General features: G+C 36.7%; 1 pseudogene; it reads right to left on the bottom strand.

Annotated features, from left to right (window-relative positions):
* Window positions 1–4,182: 4,182 nt before the first annotated feature.
* On the bottom strand, window positions 4,183–4,283 carry LOC116812331 (U6 spliceosomal RNA; annotated as a pseudogene).
* Window positions 4,284–10,541: the final 6,258 nt, after the last annotated feature.

The raw sequence follows: 10,541 nt of genomic DNA, 5'->3' as shown, positions 1-10,541 counted from the left end.
TGCAAATTGTGTTGCTATAAACATGTGTGTGCAAGTATCTTTTTTGTATAATGACTTCTTTTTCTCTGGTTAGATACCTAGTAGTGGGATTGCTGGATCACACAGTAGATCTACTTTTAGTTCATCAAGGAATTTCCACACTGTTTTCCATAGTGGTTGTACTAGTTTACATTCCCATCAACAGTGTAAAAGTGCGCTCTTTTGACCACATCCACACCAACGTCTATTATTTTTTGATTTTTTGATTATGAATATTCTTGCAGGAGTGAGTTGGTATCACATTGTGGTTTTGGTGTACACTTCCCTGATAATTAGTGATGTTGAACGTTTTTCCATATGCTTCTTGGCCATTTGTATACCTTCTTTTGAGAACTGTCTCTTCATGTCCTTAGCCCACTTTTTGATGAGATTTTTTTTTCTTGCCTGTTTATTTGAGTTCTTTGTAGATTCTGGATATTAGTCCTTTGTCAGATGTATAGATTGTGAAGATCTTCTCCCACTCTGTTAGTTGTTTGTTAACTGTGCTAATTATTTCTTTTGCTGTGCAGAAGCTTTTAAGCTTGATTAAGTCCCATCTATTTGTCTTTGTTTTAGTTGCATTTGCTTTTGAGTTTTTGGTCATGAAGTCTTTGCCTAAGCCAATGTCTACAAGGCTTTTTCTGATTTTATCCTCTAGAATCTTTGTTGTTTCAGGTCTTAAATTTAAGTCTTTGATCCATCTTGAGTTCATTTTTGTATAAGGTGAGAGATGAAGAGATGAAGATCCAGTTTCATTCATTTACATGTGCCTTGCCCATTATCCCAGAACCATTTGTTGAATAAGGTGTCCTTTCCCCACTTTATGTTTTTGTTTGCTTTATTGAAGATCAGTTGGCTGTAAGTATTTGGCTTTATTTCTGGGCACTCTATTCTGTTTCACTGGTCTATGTACCTATTTTAATACCAGTATACCATACTGTTTTGGTGACTACGGCATTATAATATAGTTTGAAGTTGGGTAGTGTGATGCCTCCAGATTTGTTCTTTTTGCTCAATCTTGCTTTGGCTATGCAGGCTCTTTATTGGTTCCATGTGAATTTTAGGATTGATTTTTTTTCTAGTTCTGTGAAGAATGTGGTGGTATTTTAATGAGAATTGCATTGAATTAGTAGATTTCTTTAACAGTATGGTCATTTTTACAATATTGATTCTACCCATCCGTGAGCATGGGATGTGTTTCCATTTGTTTGTGTCATCTATGATTTCTTTCAGCAGTGTTTTGTAGCTTTCCTTGTAGAGGTCTTTTACATCCTTGGTTAGGTATATTCCTTTGTGAAAGAAGTTGAGTTCTTAATTTGATTCTCAGCTTGGTCACTGTTGGTGAATAGCAGAAATACTGATTTGTGTACATCAATTTTGTAGCCTGAAACATTGCTGAATTCATTTGCCAGTTCTAGGAGCTCTTTGGATGAGTCTTTAGCGTTTTCAAGGTATGCAATCATATTATCAGCAAACAGTGACAGTTTGACTTCCTCTTTACCGATTTGGATGCCCTTTATTTCTCTCTTGTCTGATTGCTCTGGCTAGAACTTCCAGAACTATGTTGAGTAGAAGTGGTGAAAGTGGGCATCCTTGTCTTGTTTCAGTTCTCAGGAAAAATGCTTTCAACTTTTCCCCATTCAGTATAATGTTGGCTGTGAGTTTGTTGTAGATGGCCTTTATTACCTTAGGGTATGTCCTTTCCACGCCGATTTTTCTGAGGGTTTTAATCATAAAGGGATGTAGGATTTTGTCAAATGCTTTTTATGCATCTATTGAGATGATCATGTGCTTTTTGTTTTTAATTCCATTTATGTGGTGTATCACATTTATTGACTTACATATGTTAAACCACCCCTGCATCACTGGTGAAAAACCCACTTGATCATGGTGGATTATCTTTTCGATATGCTGTTAGATTTGGTTCACTAGCATTTTGTTGAGGATTTTTGCATCTATGTTCATCAGGGATATTGGTCTGTAGTTTTCTTTTTTTATTATGTCCTTCTGTAGTTTTGGTATTAGGGTGATACTGCTTCATAGAATGATTTAGTGAGGATTCCTTCTTTCTCTATCTTTTGGATAGTGTCAATAGAATTGGTACCAATTCTTAATGTATGATAGAATTCAGCTGTGAATCCATCTGGTCCTGGGCTTTTCTTTGTTGGCAATTTCTTAATTACCATTTCAATATCACTGCTTGTTATCAGTCTGTTCAAAGATTCTATATCTTTCAGGTTTAATGTATGTATTAGTCTGATCTCACACTACTAATAAAGACATACCTGAGACTAGGTGATTTATAAAGGAAAGAGGTTTAACTGACTCACAGTTCAGCATGGCTGAGGAGGCCCTAGGAAACTTAAAATGATGGCAGAAGGGGAAGCAAATACATCCTTCTTCACAGGGTGGCAGGAGGGAGAAGAATGAGTGCCCAGTGAAGGGGAAAACGGCTTATAAAACCATCAGATCTCGTGAGAAATAACTCACTATTACAAGAACAAGATGGGGGAAACTGCCTCCATGATTCACTTATCTCTACCTAGTCCCTCCCATGACATGTGGGAATTATGGGAACCACAATTCAAGATGAGATTTGGGTGGGGACACAGCCAAACCGTATTGTTCTACCCCTTGCCACTCCCAAATCTCATGTTCTCACAATTCAGTACACAATCATGCCCTTCCGACAGTCTCCTGAAATCTTAACTCATTTCAGCACTATCACAGAAGTCTAAGTCCAAGATCTCATTTGAGACCATGCCTATGAGCCCGCAAAATCAAAGAAAAGTTAGTTACTATCCAGATACAATGGAGATGCAGGCATTGGGCAAACACACACATTCCAAATGGAAGAAATTGGCCAAAACTAAGGGGCTGCAGGACCCATTCAAGTCCAAAATCCAATAGGTCCAATAGGACAATCATTAAACTTTAAAGTTCCAAAATGATCTCCTTTAACTTCATGTCTCACATCCAGGGCACACTGATGCAAGAGCTGGGCTCCCACAGCCTTGGGCAGCTCCACTCCTGTGGCTTTGGAGGGTATAGCTTCCCTCCCTGCTGTTTTCACGGGCTGCGGCTTTTCCAGGTGCGTGGTGAGAGCTCTCAGTGGATCTACCATTCTGGGGTCTGGAAGACAGTGGCCCTCTTCTCCCAGCTCCACTAGGCAGTGCCCCAGTGGGGCTCTGTGTGGGGGATCCAATACCACATTTCTCTTCTGCATTGCCCTAGCAGAGGGTCTGCATGATTGCTCTGCCCCTGCAGAAATCTTCTGCCTGGACAGCCAGGTGTTTCCATACGTTCTCTGAAATCTAGGTATAGGTTCCGAAACCTCAATTCTTGAATTCTGTGCACCTGCAGGCTCGACACCATGTGGAAGCTGCCAAGGCTTGGGGTTTGCACCGTCTGAAGCCATGGCCTGAGCTATACCTTGGCCTCTTTCAACCACAGCTGGAGTGGTCATGATGCAGAGCACCAAGTCCGTAGGGTGCACACAGCAGGGGGTCGCTGTGCCCTTCCCATCAAACAAGTTTTTCCTCCTAGGCTTCCAGGCCTGTAATGAGAGGGGCTGACACATGTTTAAAATCTCATCTCATTTTAAATATGGCAAAACTAAGGCACAGAGAGATTAGGAAGTTTGGCCAGTGTCACACAGCTGGTAAATAGCTAAGCATCAAATCAAACTCAGGAAACGTAACTCCGAAGTCAGAAGTCAATACATTTTTCTTCTAAATGTTCCCTCAAAACCTAAAAATCTCATCTAATTCAGTCACTGTAACAACACATATACCCTAATAAATAGTCAAAAGTAAGAAAGACTGAAGAGGAGCATTATAAAGTATGCTTCCCAAGAGGGTTCTTCATTCCTAATTCTATGCAAATAATTAAGTTATTAGGTTTCAGAAACCTCTTAATGCCTTCATTGACATTTTATGACTCCTTAAGTCCATGTCACAGCTTTTTAAAAATATGAATAATAGTTTTTTCCCAGTATTTATATGTTTTGTTTTGTTTTAATAAATCTTGCTATGTATATTTAACATACACAACAGGATGTTTTGTGATACATAGATATAGAAAAATTGGTACTATTATAAAACAAGATAACATATTCATATTCCCACATAGTTATCATTTTTTTCCACCATGGCAAGAGCAGCTAAAAATATGAAACACTTCATGAATTTGCCTGTCATCCCTGTTCAGGGGCCATGCTGGTCTCTTTTTAAAAAAATTTTTGTGGGTATAGAGTAGATGTATATATTTATAAGAACATGAGATGTTTTGAGACTGGCATGTAATATGAAATAAGCACATCAAAGAGAAGGGGGGTATCCACCCCATCAACCATTTAACTCCTTTAAGTTATATACAATCAAATTACACTCTTTTAAGTTATCTTAAAGGGTAAAATTAAGTTATTATTGACTGTAGTCACCGTGTTGTGCTATCAAATATAGGTCTTATTCATTCTTTCTACTTTTTGTACCCTTTAACCATCCCTACCCCTCACTACCCTTCCCAGCCTCTGGTAACTATTCTTCTACTTTCTGTGTCCATGAGTTCAATTGTTTTGAATTTTAGATCCCACAAATAAGTAAGAACATGTGATGTTTGTCTTTCTGTGCCTGGCTTATCCCACTTAGCATAATGATCTCTAGTTCCATCCATGTTGTTGCAATTGACTGGATCTCATTGTTTTTGATGGCTGACTAGTGCTCCATTGTGTATATGTACCACTTTTTCTTTATTCATTTATCTGTTGATGAACACTTAGGTTGCTTCAAAATCTCAGCTATTGTAAACAGTGCTTCAACAAACATAGGAGAGCGATATCTCTTCAATATACTGATTTCCTTTCTTTTGGGTATTTTGGTACATCGGTTACAATGTACACTATTTGGTTGATGATTATACTAGAAGCCCAGAATTCACCATGAAACGGTATATTCACGTATATACAAACAACCAAAAAACACATTTAAAAAAGGTTCCACATCACTAATCATCAGAGAAGTGTATATCAAATCCACAATGAGATACCATCTCACACCAGTCAGAATACCTATTATTAAAAAGTCAGAAAATGTCAGGTGCTGGCAAGGCTGTGGAGAAAAGGAAATGCTTATACACTGTTTGTGAGAATGTAAATTAGTTCAGCCACTGTGGAAAGCAGTTTGGAGAGTTCTCAAAGACCTTAAAACGAAACTATTATTTGACCCAGCAATCCCATCACTGGGTATATATTTGAAAGAAAATAAGTTATGCTACTAAAATGACAGTTGCACTTATATGCTCATTACATCACTATTCACAATAGCAGACATGGAATCAACCTGGGTGCCCAGCACTGGTGGATTGGATAAAGAATATGTGGTAAATATACACCATGGGATGCTATGTAGCCTTAAAAAGAACAAAGTAATGTCCTTTGCAGAAACATGGATACAGTGAGAGGCCATTATCTTAAGCAAATTTACACAGGAAGAGAAAACCAAACACCACAGTGTTCTCACTTATAAGAGGGAGCTAAACACTGAGTAATCATGGACATAAAGATGGCAGCAATTGACTCTGTGGACTACCGGAGTGGGGAAGGAGTGAAGGGGGCAAGAGTTGAAAAACTAGGTATTTGATACTAGGCTCGTTACCTGTGTGGATGGATAACTTGTTCTCTAAACCTCAGCATCATGCAATATACCCATTTAACAAACCTGCACATATACCCTGTTAATCTAAAATAAAAGTTGAAATTATTTTTAAAAAGTAACATAACTTCCCCCTAAATCTATAAAACTAAAAATTATTGAAAAAATAAAAATAATGAGAAGAGAAAGTAAAACAGGCTGCCCATCTAACTGGTACCAATCAATTGAGAGTAACTTAGTCACCCTTTAATCCTTTGTAAATTGGAAATAGGGTTTATATTATACATTTTAAACTATCAAAATGAATTAGTGCACTGGTGGCTTGATGCAGCATTATGACTTTTTAATTCTTTTGATCATTTAACAAGCATGTATTGAGAGTAAGACATTGTGTTAGATGTCAGGTGTAGAATGTCAAAGAAGAGACCAATACCCTACTTTCAAGGATGTTATGATTTAGTGAAGGAGACAGTCATTAAAGAAAAATCCAAAATAAATCTACAAATACAAGGAATAGTATTACCTTTTAAATTAACATAAAAATATGCAATTGGAGAGAATATCAGTGGGAAAATAGTTAATATTGAAGGGCTCAGAATAGATCAATTTGAAAAAGAGACAATTAGGCTGAGATTTGAAAAATGAAGAGGTTTGTCTGAGAAAGAGTAAAGTGATTAAAGATTCCAGAGAGAAAAAAAAAACAGCAATTTGACAAGAGTCATTCAAAAGCATTATGTAAGCATTTTTCAATATAAAATATTAAGTATTGTTTTAAATAATGGAAGTCTGTAGTTTTCCCAAGAATTGCCAAGCTTTGTATTGATTATTAAACCATAATGCTAATTATCCAGTGTATTTTCATTAAATCTTTCAAGACCTGGGGGCTTTTTATTGTAATGTTTCAATTGCATCATTCATTCAGTTTTTAGTTATGATCATTTTATATTGAAATCTTCTAATTATATTCTTGTCATTAGATCAGTAGAATGTTTTCCTAGCTGTGAGTTCAAAATGTCTTTCATAAAGTATCCATTTATTAAAAATTGATTTACAGTATACAGTCCATCAGGGAGAATCATTCTAATTTCACAAGATGTATTTGAAAGAAAGAAAAGAGTCACTCCAGGCTGGAACAGTGCTGTTCTTTGTGGAGCATCCTTCCGTTTTTTTCAAAGAGTTTTACCTTAGCTGAAATTTTCTTTAAATTAACTTTTCTAGTTTCCAGATATTACAGCCAACTCCACTATTTCATGTATGGTGGAATAGGTGACATGTTGGCCTTGCACAGCACTTTTGTTCCTGGGTGACAGATTTGTAGTAGAATGATATCCAGAAATCATTGTAATTGCAGCAGTATTTTATGCAATTTTTGAAGAATAGTCTCTGCTCAAGGATTTCAAAACAGTCTTCTAATGGTAAATTACCTTCACAATATCTCTTTTTGTTAACTGCAGTAAGTGAAGCAAAGAAAGTTATAGTCTACCAGGGTCTTCTGCTGACTTTCATCAACACATTTGTTGGCTATCTGCTGAATGCTCTACACTTAGATGGATGCAGAGAGGAGATTTAAGGGAAATAAAAGGCAAAATTCCTGAAGTCAGTTGTTTGATTTTGTAAGGAAGAAAAATGAACCAAAGAAAATAAAAAATATGTAGAAAACATTTATAGATAAATTAAGGCTATTCCTATTAAGTGGTCTTGTGTTTAGACTTGTAAAAAGGCTAGAGAAAGAGGTCATATTGTATAATTAGAATCATTGACCTTAAGGACGTTTTTTCTTTTCTTTTCTTTTCTTTTTTTTTTTTTGAGACAGTATCTCGCTTTGTCACCCAGGCTGGAGTGCAATGGCACAATCTCGGCTCACTGCAACCTCCTCCTCCCGGGTTTAAGCAATTCTCTTGCCTCAGCCTCCCAGGTAACTGGGATTACAGGTGTATGCCACCATGCCCAGGTAACGTTTTTGTATTTTAGTAGAGGTGGGGTTTCACCATTTTGCCCAGGCTGGTCTCTAACTCCTGAGCTCAGGCAATCCACTCGCCTCGGCCTCCCACAATGCTAGGATTACAGGCATGAGCCACCACACCCAGCTGACCTTGAGAAAGTTTCTAATCATTGAGGCAGATGATTTGGCACTGCAAAGTGGCAATAACATTATGATTAGATTAAATGGCATATTTAGGTGTATAGAGGCCAAAGAGGGCACATTTTCTGTGAGGGTTGGCCTGCAGTTTTACCAAATACAGCAGAGTTGGATAGTCCAAAATCAAGTAGAATAAAAGGCCCTTTGGTAGAGGGAAGGGTTTCTGCCAACAGAAATAACTTGAGTAATTAAAAAGAAAAAAGATCAAAATGACACCAAGGTAAAGCCCTTACTACACTATGGGTCAAATATCAAATGAGTCATAATCATACAAGAAACCCTAGAAATTACTCAGTCCACTCACAATCTTCATCAAATTATGAATGTACCAATGAAATCCTAATTTATGTTTTGTTGTATTAATTAGGAGACATTTCTATGAAATACAGATAGAAATAGAGACATAAAATGTTAATATATAGTTTCAACTGATTATATGAGAGATCTTCAAAAAGTTCAGAGAAAATGTGTATTATGAAAAAACCATGCATACATTTCAAAATTTTTACACCAAAATAAACTCATACTAACTTGTTATGATATGTCTGAAGAGAAGTTAGTCTGAGGCACTAAGAAGGATACGCCATCAGTCTAAAAAGAGCCCTTGTCAGAACAACATGAATTCGGCCATAATTGAAGCAAGAACAGTCAAATTTGTAGTGAAGCATGGGTGGAAGAATACTCAAGCTTCTTCCACCCAGAGATTTGGGTGGAAATCATTGATCCTTTATAAAAATTTTATGGAAACAACGTCCTTAAGTAATCAGCAGTTTACAAACGGGTAACTTGTTTCAAGAAAGTACAAGATGATGTTGAAGATGAAGCCTGCAACAGCAGACTGTTCACATAAATTTGTGAAAAAAAATTAACCTTTCTTGAGTCTTAATTGAAGAGGACCAATAATTAGCAGCACAAGCAATAGCCAACACCATAGATATCTCAATTGGTTCATCTTATGCAATTCTGACTGAAAACTTAAAGTTGAGGAAACTTTCCACTTGATGGGTGCCAAAACTGTTGCAGCCAGATCAGCTGCAGAAAACAGCAGAGCTTTCAATGGAATTTTAAATAAGTGTGATCAAAATTCAAAACAGTTATTTGAAGAATTGTAGCAGGACATGAAATGTAGCTTTACCAGTATGACCCAGAAGACAAAGCACAACTAAAGCAACGGCTACCAACAGGTGTGAGTGGTCCAGTCAAAGCAAAAAATTGACTCGTCAAGAGCAAAGAAAATGCAACAGTTTTGGGGGAAGTTTAAGGCATTTTGCCTTTTTACTTTCTGGTAGGTCAAAGAACAATAACATATGCTTATTATTAGAGTGATTGAGAAAGTTAGTCAAAGCTTTAGCAGATAAATGTCTGAGATAGCTTCACAAGAGCCCTTTTCCACCATGACAATGCTCCTGTGCATTCCTCTCATTAAAAGAAAAAAAAAAGGAGGGTCCAGGTGTGGTGGCTCACACCTGTAATCCCAACATTTTGGGAGGCCAATGCAGGTGGATCACTTGAGGCCAGGAGTTCGAGACTAGCCTGGCCAACGTGGCAAAACCCGTCTCTATTAAAAATACAAAAAATTAGCTGGGCATGGTGTTGCATGCCTGTAGTCCCAGCTACAGGCTGATGCACAAGAACCCCTTGAACCCAGGAGGCAGAGGCTGCAGTGAGCTGAGATCACGTCACTGCACTCTAGCCTGGTTGACAGAGCGAGACTGTCAAAAAAATAAAAGACAAAGAAAGGAAGGAAGGAAAGAAAAAAGAAAAAAGAAAAGGAAGGAAGGGAGAAAGAAAGAAAGGAAAGAAAGAGAAAGAAAGAAAAGAAAGAATGAAAGAAAGAGAAAGGAAGGGAAAGGAGAGGAGAGGAAAGGAAAGGAAGAAAAAGAAAGAAAGAAAAAAGGGCACTTTGGTGAGAGTTTTAATGGGAAATCAGTAAGCAAGTCCTGCTTCGGCTCCCTTTGACTTCTTTTTGTTTCCTAATTTTAAAAAATCTTTAAAAGGCACTCATTTCTGTTCAGTTAATAATGTAAAAAAAGACTGCTTTGATGTAGTCAAAGTCCAATGACTCTCAGTTCTTTAGGAATGGACCAAATGTTTGGTAATACCACTTACAAAAGTGTCTCGAACTTGATGGAGCTTACATTGAGAAATAAAGATTATATTTTTAATTTTATCTCAATTCCATTGTCCCACAAGTTGTTAGACGTTCCCTCAGATTTTTATAGAACTGTGTAGAAAATTTCCAGAAATTTTACTGAGACATAATTCTTTTTGCTTCTGCCCAATTTACTAAAGGCTCTTTGTATTATCTCATTAAACACTCTGTGAATAACTTGGCTGATATTAAGTCCATTGGTCTGAAGCAAAAATTCTTACAATTTTAACAAAATCAGGAACTCCCATGACACACTATTTTTGAACTTACCTTTACACTAGTATGATCTTATTTACAAACTATTCACACATTTATTAACTCAAGCAATTCTCATAACATGCTGTGTATATAGTGTTATTATTATATCTGTACCATTAGTTTATCATTTAATATTACTTGGCTTCTCCATAAAACAGTAAAAATCACCTTTAATTAAAAAACATTATAAAATAATAAAGTAGAAAACCTACTCTAAGAAAAAAAATCTAAGTATACTGTAGTAGCTAGTCTATAAAAATGATCCACAAAAAAAATCACACTTCTTGGTATTCATGTTTTCTTGTAGTTCCTCTCCTTGAAT

The sequence above is a fragment of the Hylobates moloch genome, unplaced genomic scaffold, assembly GCF_009828535.3.
Source record: "Hylobates moloch isolate HMO894 unplaced genomic scaffold, HMol_V3 SCAFFOLD_7, whole genome shotgun sequence".
Taxonomy (NCBI): Eukaryota; Metazoa; Chordata; class Mammalia; order Primates; family Hylobatidae; genus Hylobates; species Hylobates moloch.
Note: the sequence above shows the minus strand (reverse complement) of the source record. Positions and strands in the feature narration are given on the sequence as shown.